General features: G+C 42.3%; 1 protein-coding gene and 1 long non-coding RNA gene across 11 annotated transcripts in view; one reads left to right on the top strand and one right to left on the bottom strand.

Moving 5' to 3' along the window:
* The window catches only part of MEIS2 (Meis homeobox 2), a 196,418-nt gene that overhangs the window by 21,415 nt on the left and 160,679 nt on the right, over window positions 1–14,324 (bottom strand). The window lies entirely within an intron of this gene.
* On the top strand, window positions 429–12,925 carry LOC140697090 (uncharacterized). The gene is made up of 4 exons (XR_012073910.1): window positions 429–516; window positions 3,192–3,243; window positions 8,068–8,267; window positions 12,827–12,925. It is a non-coding gene; the product is annotated as an uncharacterized lncRNA (long non-coding RNA).

The raw sequence follows: 14,324 nt of genomic DNA, 5'->3' as shown, positions 1-14,324 counted from the left end.
ACCTCTCCTTTCTTTTTTGAACACCAGAAGGGAGAGGCAGGCCACAGAGAGTCAGCTGAATTCGGTTCCTCGAAAAGTCTCAGGGGCCTTGCGGCCAGATGACATCAAAGCACCTGAGTATGCCCCCTTGGTGGAGGGTTAGACACGCTCTGCACACCTGCCTTGCTTTTAATCAGTCATATCCAAATACATAAAGGAGGGCAAACTTAATTTTTTTCCTTTCACAAGTTTGCCTTTGGAGATTCCTAACCAGAAGACTTGACCCTTACCCCCGACTCCTGAAGAAAAAAAAAAAAGGTGCTAAATGTCAAATGATGTCACTGTCAAAATGATGTCACTGTAAACAGAAAAAGTCTGTGTGTGTCACAGTGGTCCCCAGGCTGCAGAGGGGCCAGCCAGTTTTATGGGTGCTCGTTTCCACTGTCCACACCTGCCTTTGGTTAATCACTCGAGAACTTACAGACAAAGAGAAAAAGCTACCTTGTAGTTCTACTACATACAGATACACAGACTAAGGTAGAGTCTATTTAAACGCTACAGCAAAATTATAATGCTATTTCTAATACTTAATTTTGGAATCTCTTTGAAATGATCTGTTACTGTTGCCATCAAGTTCCAACTTATTTTGTTCCTAGCACCCCGCTTAGTCACTGGTAGATGAGTAGATGCATCAGAGTAGAGCATCAGAGTAGATGCTCAAGAAATGTTAGGGGTAAAATGTAATCATGTCTAAACTGATTCTTAAATCGTTCAGCAAAAATTAAGTGTACATGTACATGTGTACATGTAGAGTATACAAACAGATGCAGTGTGTGTGTGCTTATATATACATGGAAGACAGGAAGTACTGTGTACACATACAGGGAGAGAGAAAGTAGGCCACTGTGCAAAATGTAGCAACTGATGAATCTAGATGAAGAATTGTCCAATTCATGCAGATTTTCTATAGATTTTAAAGTTTTGTAGATTTAAATGTTGGGAGAATTTTTTTTTAAATCCACTTTTCACTCTTCAAAAACAGTGGGTTTTCTACACGAATGAAAAATATTCCTGGGGAGGGGGAAAAAACTGAAAAAAATGCTCCTGGGAGAGTTCCACCTTTGTGTACATTTTAGAAAAAATATAAAAGCCTAGATAATACCAAAAAAAAAAGTTATTTTTCCAAGTTAATCTACAGATGTTGTTGAAGAGCATATCCTTTAAGAAATTAAAAATCAGACATACATTTGGATCTGCATAAAATGTACATTTCATATAAGATTTTCCATTAAACAAGCACGGGTTCCAGCCTTTAGGAGGCAGTTACCATCTTTACTTAAAGAGTTTTCCTCATCAAGTAATGGCCACTCATATGTCTGTGACTGAAGATATTCACCATCCATGCCAGCGAAACAGCTTTTATATCACCCACCAGCCAGTTCCAAAGAATAAAATGTTAAAGCAACAACTTCTTTAAAATCCTGCAGGGAACGATTATAATGACACAGTAAAAATAAGAATTTAAAAAATCTCAAAAGTTGTCTCTTGCAACATGCCTGTATGCACACACACTGACCCTACACACACACACACATATACATACACTTGTTTTTCATTAACCTACCTTGTACCTTATAAGTTTAAATCTCTCTTAACTCGATCACAGTTAAAAAAAAAATTAAGATTTTTTTCCCAAGCACACAGGTACTACTGTGAAAGGTCAGAAGGAAAAAGCAGACCACGCTGAAAGGAAATCAGACCGTGGTCCCTAACCTGCCTGAGGACAGTGGGGGGACGGGGTCATCGGGGGTAAGCAGCTGGGGCTGGGTTGGGATCCGCCATCTTGTTTTGCTCCACCCCCAGGAACTGAATGACCCAAATGTCATACTGTGGCCACACGCTGCTATTTACCCCTCCTCCTGGCCATCAAAAGCTGGGAATGAACCACATTTTGTTGGCTATTTCCTTTCTTCCCACTGCTCTTACCTCCAAGATCAAACTGTTTGGTGGTGTGGTAGGAACTGAGAGGCTGTGGACCTAATTCTATTTACCAATGCAAAATGACAACCTACTGTTTGGCTTTCCAGTGGCACTAGCCACCTTCAACACCGAAAATGATCTTTCTAGGTGTGTATGTGTGGCTATGAGTTGGACAAAAGATAAAGGATAAAGGGCAATACATGGAGAATAAAGATGATGGTCAGAAAACTCTTGTGTGAGATTAAAAACACGTTCTTGCTGTAGGCAAATATAAATCTGAGTGAACTTTGACAGTGTTGCAAATATATCCTAAATTGTGGAGAACACCTTTTTCAAAGACACTAATGCAGTAACTAATATTCGATGAATCATTATGTGAAAGATTAGTTACACGTTGAGGTGTAGAAGAGAGTTGGGTAGTTTTTATGTTTTCAACCATGGGCAAGTTCAGAAGGGAAGTCTCAGATTTTGTGAACTGACTCCAGTTCATCTGAAATGCAATTCTCTGGCAGTCAAAATGGATTTAAAGGTCAGTAGATTATGGGTGAATGTGAACTGGTTTGGAGAGTAAAACCAAAAGCTGACTGGGGTGAGAGGGTGTGACTTTCATCCCTCTGAGGGACGCCAGCCACTGATGGGAACAGAGGTTGCTATCAGTGGCTTGAGGGCAGTAATATTAAAGGGCCCTCAATTCCCAAACGTTACAGATTTGCAAGAAATCTTAACCTCGATTTTTTGCAGCTTTCCTCAACCGCAGTAACAGAGTCTCTCTGAGTAGACCAGCCAATTAACCAAGCGTTTAAAAAAAAAACCCACAAATCTATAGCAATAGCTTTGCAGGACAGAAAGAAAGATGTGTGAAGTAAACACTTAATCGTGGTTGTAAATGCTCTGATTCAGGATGTCTAAGAGCTAAAGGTGCTGAAACAGGCTATGGTTGAAAAAACTAATTAAAAAAAAATCAGAAGAAAGGACATATTTCTCTCCTTTCCTGTAAGTATCCCGTATATTTGCTTTTATGTTGTGGTTCACGGTGACCAGCCTTCTGCTTACCCTTGACTGGTGGCAGATCTGATAAGGCGTTGGCACAAATATGTTGAGCCTGGTTTACAAATTGTTTTGCAACTTCCTTTCCCAGATAAACATTATCCAAGTACAACTTCTGGAAAAAAAAAGTTGTGTTTACTTGTCCTGGGTTTAAGGATTTTTTTTTCCTCTAAATGTTCCCTCAGGATGCTGGCTTGCAACCTAGAAAAAGCTTGGATTTCAGCTTCAGTCTCCAAGGTATTCTACTGTTCAGCCGGGGCCGTGTGCGGGGAGGGAGGCTCTCCACCTTGCTGATTTAATTAACAGGATTCTTCTCATTATTGTGGGGATTTAGTTTCTTCTTGCCTTTCAGTGTTTGGGAAACACTGATTTATGTTTGATATTTAAAGGAAAATTTATTGTTCTTTGACAGCTGAGGCTCGGTAAATTTCTGGCATCGAAGGGACCCCAGGGAGGTGTCACAGTGGCCCTGCCCTGCCCACCTCTACACTGTCATCTCAAGGGCGCCCCTCCAGAAGTGAGAAGGGCCGTCAGCTGTTCAGTGCCCAGCCCGCTCCTCCTCCTTCTGATAATTATGCCAGCAGGGGTTGGCCTGCTCCTGTTTTCGAATGGTGGTGTTAGTAGGTTGATCAGTAAGTGTGAATCACTGATTCATTTAAGTGAAGCAAGCAGTCCATGAATCTTTGGACTGGATCTAATCTCTTGATTAAATGGAGCTCATTGAATTAAGTGGTAGACGGTGCTGTACTTACTATGATGACCACGGCTGAACCAAAAGTCGGGGTACCCTTTCTAAATCTGATAATATTTACTTATTACATATAAAAATACATTTGAAGTTAGAACTCTAGAAAATCTGGCATGGATGGTCACCAAGATTTGACTGGATCATCATTCTCCTAAACTACACAGTCCATCAAATTCTGATTTGGAGAAAAAGTAAAACATTTAGTGAAAACTCTGGAAGACTCATAGCAAATTTATATTTTAGGTGAAAGATTTCAAGTGTCAGTTAAGGGCCATAATTTAATTACAATCGAAATCTTCTTTTCTAGGAGGGTTTCAAAATTCACCTTCATTCATATTGTTATAATTAACATCTATCAAACTAGGCACTAAACTTGCATACAAGTGTCTTTTTATTTAATTCTCACAAAAACCTACTGAAGCAGGCACTATTACTAGCATTCGCATTTTATGGTTAGGAAACTGAGATTTGGCAAAATCCAATAATATAGCTAAGGTCACACTGTTAGTGAGTGGCACAGGTGGGACTCAAATCCGGTCCCTCCTGACTTAATATGCTCTACATGGATACATTATGCTGCCTCCAGGGTTTATATAATGATACTGAAAAGAAGCTGTTATAGGCTGCACTGTGCCCCCGACCCCATTTATATGCTGAACCCCCAATCCCCAGTACCTCTGAACATAACTGCATTTGGAGATAAGATCTTTAAAGAGGTGAGTTAAAATGAAGCCATTAGGGAGGGACCCTAAATCATGTGACCTGTGTCCTTATCAGAAGAGGAAGAGGCACCAAGGATGCAGGTGTGCCAAGGAAAAACCATGTGAGGAAAGGTGAGAAGGCGGCATCAGCAAGACAAGGGAGAGGCCGTTGAAGAAACCAAACCAGACGACACCTTGAGCTTGGACTTCCAGGATCCAAAACTGTGAGAAAATGCATTTCTGTTGTGTAAGCCACCCCGTGTGTGGTGTTCTGTTAGGGCAGCCCCAGCGGGCCCCTGCAGAAGGTGACACGGAAACAAGAGCTGGAGGAAAAGCAGAAACCAAATTTCTGATTTGAAAAATGGTCCCTTCCTCTCCCACCGCTGGAGACACCCTACCCTTGGTGGTACTGGCTCCTGCCACCCGTCCATGCACACCGTGACTAGGCCTTGTTTTCCACTGCTGAGTGAGTGACCGTGGTAGAGCGGTCAGTGGGATGGCTAACGTGCCCGGGACAGGGTTAGGAGGTGGAAGCCATTTCGTGAGACAGTGTTAAACCATCAGAGAAGGGAAAAGGAAGAGGGCTGGTGAAACATGTGGAGATGGCTTCTGGAGTCATCTAAAGGACCTGCCTGCATGTAGCCCCTGACCCGAACACAACTGGGGGCTAGCAAATTAGGAATATTGAGGGTTACTCTTCCTGCCTTCTCAGGAGACGTCAGCGGCTCAAACAAGTGGTCCGACTGGTGGAGGAAAAAAATACCCTAAAATAAGCTTTCACTCTAAACCTGATTCAACAGGTCCAAGCTAATTTTCTCATTCATCTGTTATGCAGGATTATATGAGAGTGGTTCTTTTAAAATCTGAATTATCTTTTTTTTATTCAGACTGTCTCTCAAGAGCCCCAAATTCAGAGCATAGCTCTGTCCTAAAAATTCAGGCTTCTTGAGTTTTCTCACAAAGGAAATCCTCAGCAGATTTTTATCTTCAGCTATACTCTAGGGAAACACCTGGGTGAAATGTCACCTGGGGCCACCAAATCATCATCCCACTGAACACAGCCTGAAAGAGTTTCAGGTCAATGGAAGAAGGAAGCAAGAGAACACTCAAGAAAACGAACACGATGGCGAGAAGTTCATGCTGTAGATGTGGACTGGACTTCTGTACACACGGGGGAGAGTTTGATGACAGAAGACTCTCCCTGGCTATTCCGCCTCTGCCTTACCTACAAGGAACCCCATTCCCATTCTCCACATGGTAAAATCTCCCTCCAACCAGTCTCCTGCCTCTCCTGTTTCATGTCCTTCCTCTTATTAATAGTCGTTGACTGCTTGTAGAAATCTTGAAGATACAAGTCTTAATCCCAGTGAACAAGGTTTTATTCAATGTCTGCTGCCGACTTGGCAGTGCACCGAGGGCCTTATGGGGAGGCACACAAAAGAAGAACTTGTATGACAGGCCACATTTGCCAAGTGAAAAAAGCACTGGATTTGGAATCAATTTCATGCCCTAAGGATCTCCTAATTTAATTGGAGAAACAAGACATGTGCCTATCCATCAACCTGTTACATTTTATGTGGTGAGAGAAACTGCACCACTTAATGGGGAGTTAGAGACCTGGGTTTGAATCCCAACTACATCACTTTGTGGTTTTGGACAAGTTCTTTAACTTTTCTGTGTCTAATCTCTGCAAAATGAGAATAAACTATATGACTGTCCTTAAAGAACTGCCTTGAAGATACAATGTATTGGAAAAGCATCAGAACATCATTTGAGAATTACCTACGCCCCCAAATTTTAAGTCATTCTAAAATAAATTTCCAAAATTTACAGTCCTCCAAACACTGGAAGGCATACACAGATGCAATTTCAGTCTTACTCTCAGAAAACTTAGATTTAGCAGTATAGAGAGGACTATGCTGCAAGATGAAGGAGTCTCGGTGGCTGCAGAGTGGTCACTGGTGTGCAGGGAGGGTGGATATAATGTGGGTGAGAGGGAGGAGGATGGGAGGCTGTGGGCTCTTCCTTCAAGGATTCCGGTAGGTGGAAATGGGAAGGTTAGAAGGAGGGAGGGAGAAGCCTACCATGTAGAGGAAGCAACTTAAGCAAATGCCCAGAGAGAGCAAGTGCTTCTAGCTAAGATGCTTTGCAGAAAAGGTACTGGACTGAAGTAAGGAGCTACATTTGATCCTGGTTTGCAGTTTCTTAGCTATTTGACCCTTCTGGTTCACGACTTCTCATTTGTAGAACAGCGACGATACAGAACTCGTAAGTATACTGTCAAGATGAAATAATTAGGTAAATAGTTGGCATATTTGGAATACTACACATTGTTAATGTACTTTTTTTTTTAATCTTGGAAAGGGTAATTAGAAGAACTCCCAATAATACTGAAAGAATCTTAATTAGTTTCTAGGTTATGTGCATAGTGGCCCAATCACAGCCCTCATTTCTACTATCAATTAAACACTAGAGGAAAAGCTTCAAAATGGATTTGTTATTAACTTGCACTTAGTTGTTCTTTTATCGACAATGAAACACCATTGGGACGTCACTGGGAAAAAAGTAAATAGTTAAGTGAGACGACCTGAATTTTCAGCTGTTTCTTTAGGTTTTGTCTGCTGGGAGTTTTGACTCCCTACACGGGCGTGGATAAACATAGACACAATGGGTGGACCTTTGTTCAGAGCACACAAATTATTCATCTAAATAGTTAAGCATGTAAGAATAACGTGCTAGTTATTATTCCTTGAAGTCAAAGACAATGGAAGAAGCTAAAATAGCTAGTGGCTAGAGGATGGGTATTAATGTTGGAGAAAGAAAAAGGAGGAGAAATGGAGGCTAGAGATCAAAGTCCCAGAAACACTTAGCAACCTGAACTTCTCTTTAAGAACTGTCTTTTGAAAAAAAAATTTCTTAGAAATCTTGTAAGAGTGAGGGTCAGAATGATGCAGAACCTATTCTGCTGACTGATTAAAAGAGATCTGCTAAAACTCTTTATTCTGAGCACGTATGGGATGGTGGTTCTAACTATGGATCCCAAATGTTGGAGAAAGGACCTCCGTGCCGACGTTTGGCACCTGACACTTTCCTATTCCTTGCTTTTTCCAAGTGGAGAAAGGAGAGCTACAATCTCGACCTAGTTCAGAACAGGCAGATGCTCAGAAATACCTGTTCTCTCAGGGTAAAATAATTAAGAAATTACATTAATTATGTCCTTAATTTGAAAAAAGGGAAACTCATGCAGAAGCCATGCGGAGTCATGCTGCTCCACATCTTTTATCTGGAATGAAACTGACCAATCGGACATACACGGGTGGAGGTTCAGAATGAACCAACTCTCAGGGCTGGAATGTTCCAGAAAAGCCTGTCTTCTGTTTATAAAAGCATGCCTCCAAGGTTTCAGAAGAAACAGAAAACAAAAAAAACAAAAACAACAACAACAAAAAAAAACTTGTTCAGTTTCAACACTGAAGAACCAAACAAAAGTAGTAAACTTTCTTTTTGTTAACCAAAACTGGTATATGAAGTCTCTAGGATGCAGCCCCTGTAGACTAAAGCCGCCCAACCACCTTCGATAAATTTGTAATGAGATGTTTGCCCTGGTAATAGGTATCGCCAAGGAAAGGTGTCCTGTGGTGCCAGTGAAATACGTGAGGCTGACTCAAGGAACTCTGCGTAGCCCCTTACATTACATCAATCACAGGGCCAAAAGGAGAAGCATGGAAAATAAAAAGAGAAATGATCAGTTCCAGCGGAACAGGAAGTATAAACATACACTCCGTTCAAGAAACAGTCGCTCAGCTTGTTGGGTAAGTCATTAACTACACCCCAGAACTCAGTTTTATAGATACTGTATGTTGTTTTATGTGATTTGGAATCATTTCAAGGAATTGATCTTCATGGCAGTTTTCAAAGGAAAACACAACCAAGGCGCCTTGTCTCTTACTTGAACTTACGGAGCTCAAGGTCGCTTTTGCCTCATTGCCTTTGTCTTTCTACTCTTGACCCACACAGGGAAAGAATGTGGTCCACCTAAAGCATGAGCCCACCTTCTGAGCTGCTCCCATAGCCCGCATTTCAGCACCACTTAGCAATAAATAACTCCACGCTTAGCACAGTGTGGCGACTGGTACACTAGTGACCTCCCAGCATCGTTGAAAAAGATGAAATCTGAATGGTCTTGCCAAGCAGAGTACATTTAGATAGCCAGCACTAAAACAGAAAGAAACAAAGACCCCAGCGCTGATCAGAGAGAAGAGGGGAAAGCAGCTACAGAGAGAAACCAAAGAAAGCAAAAAGGGAATCAAAAATGGACTTGGTTTGCCCTTCAGAGTGAAGGCTCGGTTTTGGGAAATCTCACTGTCAAAGGTCCGAAATGAAGAGAGATTCTCTGAATATCCAAAGTGTGCTCTGGTCACTGACACGGCTCATATGGGAATGCATACGCTTAAATACCATTTTGACAAGGGATATCATTTTCACTGAGCAGAGCTGCCTCCATTTATCTTCAAGATTTAACCTGGGCTCCTTCCACAGGACAAGGGAACATTTGGAAAAGGAGACGGGAGAGCGTTGGGTTCAGAGTCAAGCACTGAAGGTCTAGCCCTGTCTGACACTCTGGGGCTCGGCAGCAGGGCAGTTCAAGGCACCAAACCTTGAAGAGCCTGCATTTCCTCATTTGTAAAAGGCAAAGAGTGACTTAAATCTTGTTTACTTCACAGGGCTGATGTGAGAATCAAACGAGACAGCATATATAAAAGTGCCCTGAAAACTGTAAAGGGCTGTAAAATATAAGGCAGTGTGGTAAAGAGGTATTTCATTAAGGAATCAAAAGGTTTTGTTTTTTTTCCGACCCGATTCTACATTGTAACTCCTGAGATCCCTTCTTATTACTCTGGATGTCAAATTTTATGGGAGTTCATTTAAAAGGGCAGAAGCAAATTAACAGAAAATCCTAGAGGGGTATAGTCTAATCGTTCTGTTCTCTCATTAATATTCTGTATGAAATTGTGTAAGTCCCTTAGGAAACCTCAGTTTGTCTTGTCTTTGTAATGGACATAGGGCAACTTTCTACGCCATTTTTTAAATCATTTAGAAGAAAGTCTCCAGAAATATAAGCCCTCAATAAAATCTGAAATTATGAAAGTCCTCCAGAAACGAACAATGGAAAATCTTACCCCTAAACAATATTTATTCTTTGAGTCGTAAATCTCATTACCAATAATAAGTCACAATTCTGTCTGCGGCAATAAATGGAAAACAAGCTGCGTGTACAATACAAAATACGCTCAGTTGCTGGTGGGCACAGAGAGGTACCTGTAATGCCACCCGAATTTAGGCCGTTATACAGTAAACCAGGTGTGAAGTGATGAAAGGATAGCAGTTTGCCAACAAGCTGGAATGTTTTCAGATTCGGGCCCACTGTCCCTTATTCCTTCCTCATGGTATCACCCAGTTCTAAGGTTCTCCTGCCATCTGTGATCATTCTGCTGGGGAAACATGACTCAATCAACGTGTGGATTTGATACCAGGATTTGACACCAGGCTTACAGACTGCAGGCTTCCTACTAGCTAGTTTACGGCCACCATACATCCTTCAGGAAGGGTCAACCCCCCGCCCCCCGCTACCCAAGATCCAAGCCGTTGTGCAATGTCCTCCGAAGCATCAGCTGAACTAACGGCACCTAAAACGCATGGATACAGTACTGATCCTTACGGAGGTGCTTTAGCATGACCAAGGAGCACCTCCATACAGATCATGCGCTCTGGAGAGAGGGAGGGAGAGAGAGAGATTGAGAATAAGAATAAGAAGCGCAAAGAGAAGAAAACACAAACAAAACTGGGAGCCAAAGTCTTTCTTCGCTGGGTCTTGTCAGTGGCCTCCCGCCGGAAAAATCCTACCCCAAATTCCCAGCCATAAATGCTGGCGGCGTTGGTTTTTTGTTCACCTTGACACGCTGAAAAGGGTAGCACAAAATAGTCATTTTAAATAGCCAAATAGCAGGCCAGGCCACGTAACCTCCCTCCGCACAGGTTTGGCTGAAACATCTGTGGGAAAAGGGGCTGCAGAGAATGCAGTGAGACATAAGCAATGAGAAAACCTTTCTATCCTCTTCAATTACTCAGAAATGGGAAAGGAGCATCATTTTCAAAAGAACAAATGCTACACAAGACATGCCCTTTAAATCCTTTTTAAGGCTCTGTGACCTGTGAAACTATCTGCAGTATCAGCAGGAGAAAGCCCTTTCCAGAACAAATGCCCATGTTTTATGTGTACTGTATTTGCTAATCATTACTTCATAAGCAAGAGTAGATATACAGTGGGGCTATAAATAATGGCGGAATGTAAAAGTGAATTGATCTGTCTGGCTATCTAGTAATACTCCTGGCACAAGACCAGTCTTGAATGACTGCCAGCTACCACGGAGCCAGCCAGTGATTTGTCTGGGGGTCCTGCCCTGTCAGGCAGAAAACAGTCTTAAAGCTGAACTCCCACCACCGCGCGCACTGCCTAGATGGCGGCCGGGAGCGTTCCCCGCGGAGTCCCTTCCACAAGATCCGGCCAGACGTCACTGAGAAAACACTGGCGGAAAAGAAAGCAGAGCACACAATCTAACAAAACCTTAATTCAAAAATTAATAAACACTGCAAGAAGCAAGCTGGGGGTCATGAGAGAAAAATAGGAAGACACATCTCTAGCCACCCCACATTATAAAGGGGTCAGTGAGAACTGAGGTATGTGCAGGGGGTTATTACAGTTAAAACACACGGACTCACCACAAACCTTAATCCATCTGGTGTGTCCAACTTGACCTTGACTAGCCAGGGGGCTGGGCAGGCGGGGTTTGCTGGGTCCTTCCGCGGCAAGAAACTCCTGCACAGTTCTGGATATTTCAGCAGCAAGGCCAGCGGATTAGCTCAGCCCACCCCCAAGTGCTTTGCTGGCAAAGAAGTGGGGTGGCTCAGAGCGTTTAAAAAAATCTCCTTTGCAAATGAAGATACCATTATGGGTTGATCATTTCCCCTAATCTCTTACCAGCCTACTGTTTTCACCCCACTCTCTTTCGAGTGATCTCAGGACTGACAGCATGAACCACTCTTCCCAGCCTGGACGCGGTGAGGCAGCTCCGGCCAGCACTCACCTCGGCACACCTTGCAGGGATGCAGTGCTGTACCTGACTGGCCCTGCTTCTTGTATCCCTCAAGGCTGTTTCCCAAGTTCTTTCTAAGACCAGCCTGGCTGGAAAAAGAAAGAAAAGAAAAGAAAGAAGAAAAGAATCACAATAAAAAAAAAAAGAAGTAAAATAAAGAGAGGGATAGAAGGAAGGGAAAGGGGAAAAAAAGTAAAAGAAAAGTAAAAAGAAAAAACGAGAAAATCTCATCAAATGAGATTCTCATTTCTCATCCAGCCTCTGCTAGGTGCACTTGATTCATGGGCTTCGGGCAGAGCAGGCTCCGCCTGAGTGTTTATTCTACATGTGCAACGTCCTTACGAGCAGATAAAGTCGCAGAGAAGGCTTTCGTGGCGATAGAGGGGTGCCCCGTGTGAAGCAAGGAGTTGCTAATTATTTAAGGATTGGCAAGTTGCATTTCCTCAAAGTGATGCATGTTTATGGCTCAGAGACCACAGAAGGGTGAGGCAGCTGCTTTGTTTGGATCTATTTTTTTCCATTTTTTATTGAATTTCATAAATACCAACCAAATTCAAACAACACTGATTTAGGTTTCACCTCATCACTTAAAATATATTTTGCCGAGTACAGTCTGTGCAGTAATCCTCTGCTCTACTTTAATTTGGTTTTAATTTTATAGGCCCTGTTTTAACTGCATATTTCCAGACCTTTATTTCCCTCACAGCTCTTAGCAAAATGGTAGCTCATAAACACAAGCTCGGCTGTATAGACTTTGCATTTCATCCCAAAGTATTTCCTTTTTTATAGCCGTGGTCTTTCCATCTTAGTGCTGTGAGCTCGGGTCACAAATCTCTCTGCTATTCCAGTGTGTGACATCTTCGCTCGTTTGCCGCTGCTCATTAACAAACAATACTGCTGTGAAATTGGTTTAATGACAAAGTAATAAAATTGCTATTCTGCTCACAGATTGCCTGAGGCACTTTGAGCTCCTACAAGGCTTACTGTGGGTGCCAAGATACATTAAGCTGCTTATTCGTAAAAACTGCATCATCCGTTTTTTTCACAGGTTTTCTCCCTTTCCTATCCAGCCCTGCTTCTTTTTATCTTCAAATAAAAAGATATATTTGCTTATGTTCTTCCAGGCTGTCAAATTTTTACTCGCATGCATATTTCTGGAAAATGAAAGTGTATTTCATTTCTTTCTTTCTTTCTTTTTTTTTCCTTTTCCTGGAAAGGTCACTCTGTCCCTACTGCAAGGTTGTCCCCGGACGGAACATCCACCGCCTACAACATTAAAGCAGACTTATTTTCGCACATTACGTAAGTGGGAGCCAGGGTCGTTAGAACCTATTTTGGGACCGCAAGGGAATGTAACTATTTATGGAATAGGTTTTACCTTTTCCAAAAGCAAGGTCTGGAGACTCCTTCCCATTTCTCTTCTCCTATTAAAACTGAAAAATTTACACGAAAACAACCCACACAACTCTGGTAGTGACTACTCGTATTAATATTTTATGAATAATAAAATATGTCTGCATGAAAGCAAAAATCTTCAGCAGGAACCTGTTTTCCATAATGAATTACATGTTCTGGGAAAGTAGCCTTTTTCCATTTGTCTAATGCCCATCCAGACCTGAAAATTTACTGCGGCAAGACAATGGGGAAATAACCCAATTGCGGTTTGACAGGTGGGCAGGTCTTGATAATTATGGCCAGACATCTTAACACTGTGCGACTGATGTAAATAAACATCCAAAGCACAGATCAATATTGCTTTCCTACTTTTGCATTTTGAACAACACATGCTAGCAATTTACATCCTTTCTCTCTTTCTGGCTGATTGGAAAGGCTGCATTCATTTAAACACATTGCATGCGTACACACACTCCACATATTTCATTTAAAAGTATTCAATACACCCAACAGCCACAACTGTACTTTATAATCACATTACAGTCACCTGCTGGTATATTTCTATTAATTATGTAAACTGATACCTCAAGAGCTCCAAAAAGCATCTGAATTGGCCATTCGAATACCTGTAACACCTAGATGCTAAATTAAACACAAACCAGTTGGCAAAAAGAGGAACTGTCAAGAATGTGGGCATCTCTTTCTCCTATCTATGTGCTTGGCACTCTTTACAATTTCATGAACTGTAGGTGTTTCCTCTTCTACATGCATCTGACCTCATAAATCTCAGGAACTGGAGATTTTATTACAGCAGCCAAAAGATTTGCAAGGCCTGTCAATCCTGCCGAGAGGCTGACCCCCCTGAAGATAGGAGAGGGCCTGGAGCGGTGGGAGGGGTCTGCTGTGGGGAAGCATGTCAACCAGGGACCCAGAAGTCAGCGGCATGAGGGAGCAAGGTGAATGGCTACCACCAACGGGCCCAAGGGGTAGGGGGGCTGGGGAGAACCTGGAAACAAGGGAGGGATGGGCAGAAGGGAAGGAAGGAATTGGAGGCTCCGAGTGGGAAACAGGTGAAAGGAAAAAAGAGGCCAAACACAGATGGGATGATCATAAAACAATACCTATACCTCATTTATTCTAATCTTCAGATCTTATTCATCTTCGAAAGGAAATGTTATCTACTGTTTCAAGAGCCCAGGACGAGTCCCTTAGACGTATTGCTTCTCCCACAGCTTCTTGATGTTAACATCACCCTTTTTCTTTTCTTAAAAAAAATCTTTAAGAAATATGAGAGTGAGAGAGATAAGGAGGCATACCCAC

This window comes from Vicugna pacos, chromosome 6, assembly GCF_048564905.1.
Source record: "Vicugna pacos chromosome 6, VicPac4, whole genome shotgun sequence".
Classification (NCBI taxonomy): Eukaryota; Metazoa; Chordata; class Mammalia; order Artiodactyla; family Camelidae; genus Vicugna; species Vicugna pacos.
Note: the sequence above shows the minus strand (reverse complement) of the source record. Positions and strands in the feature narration are given on the sequence as shown.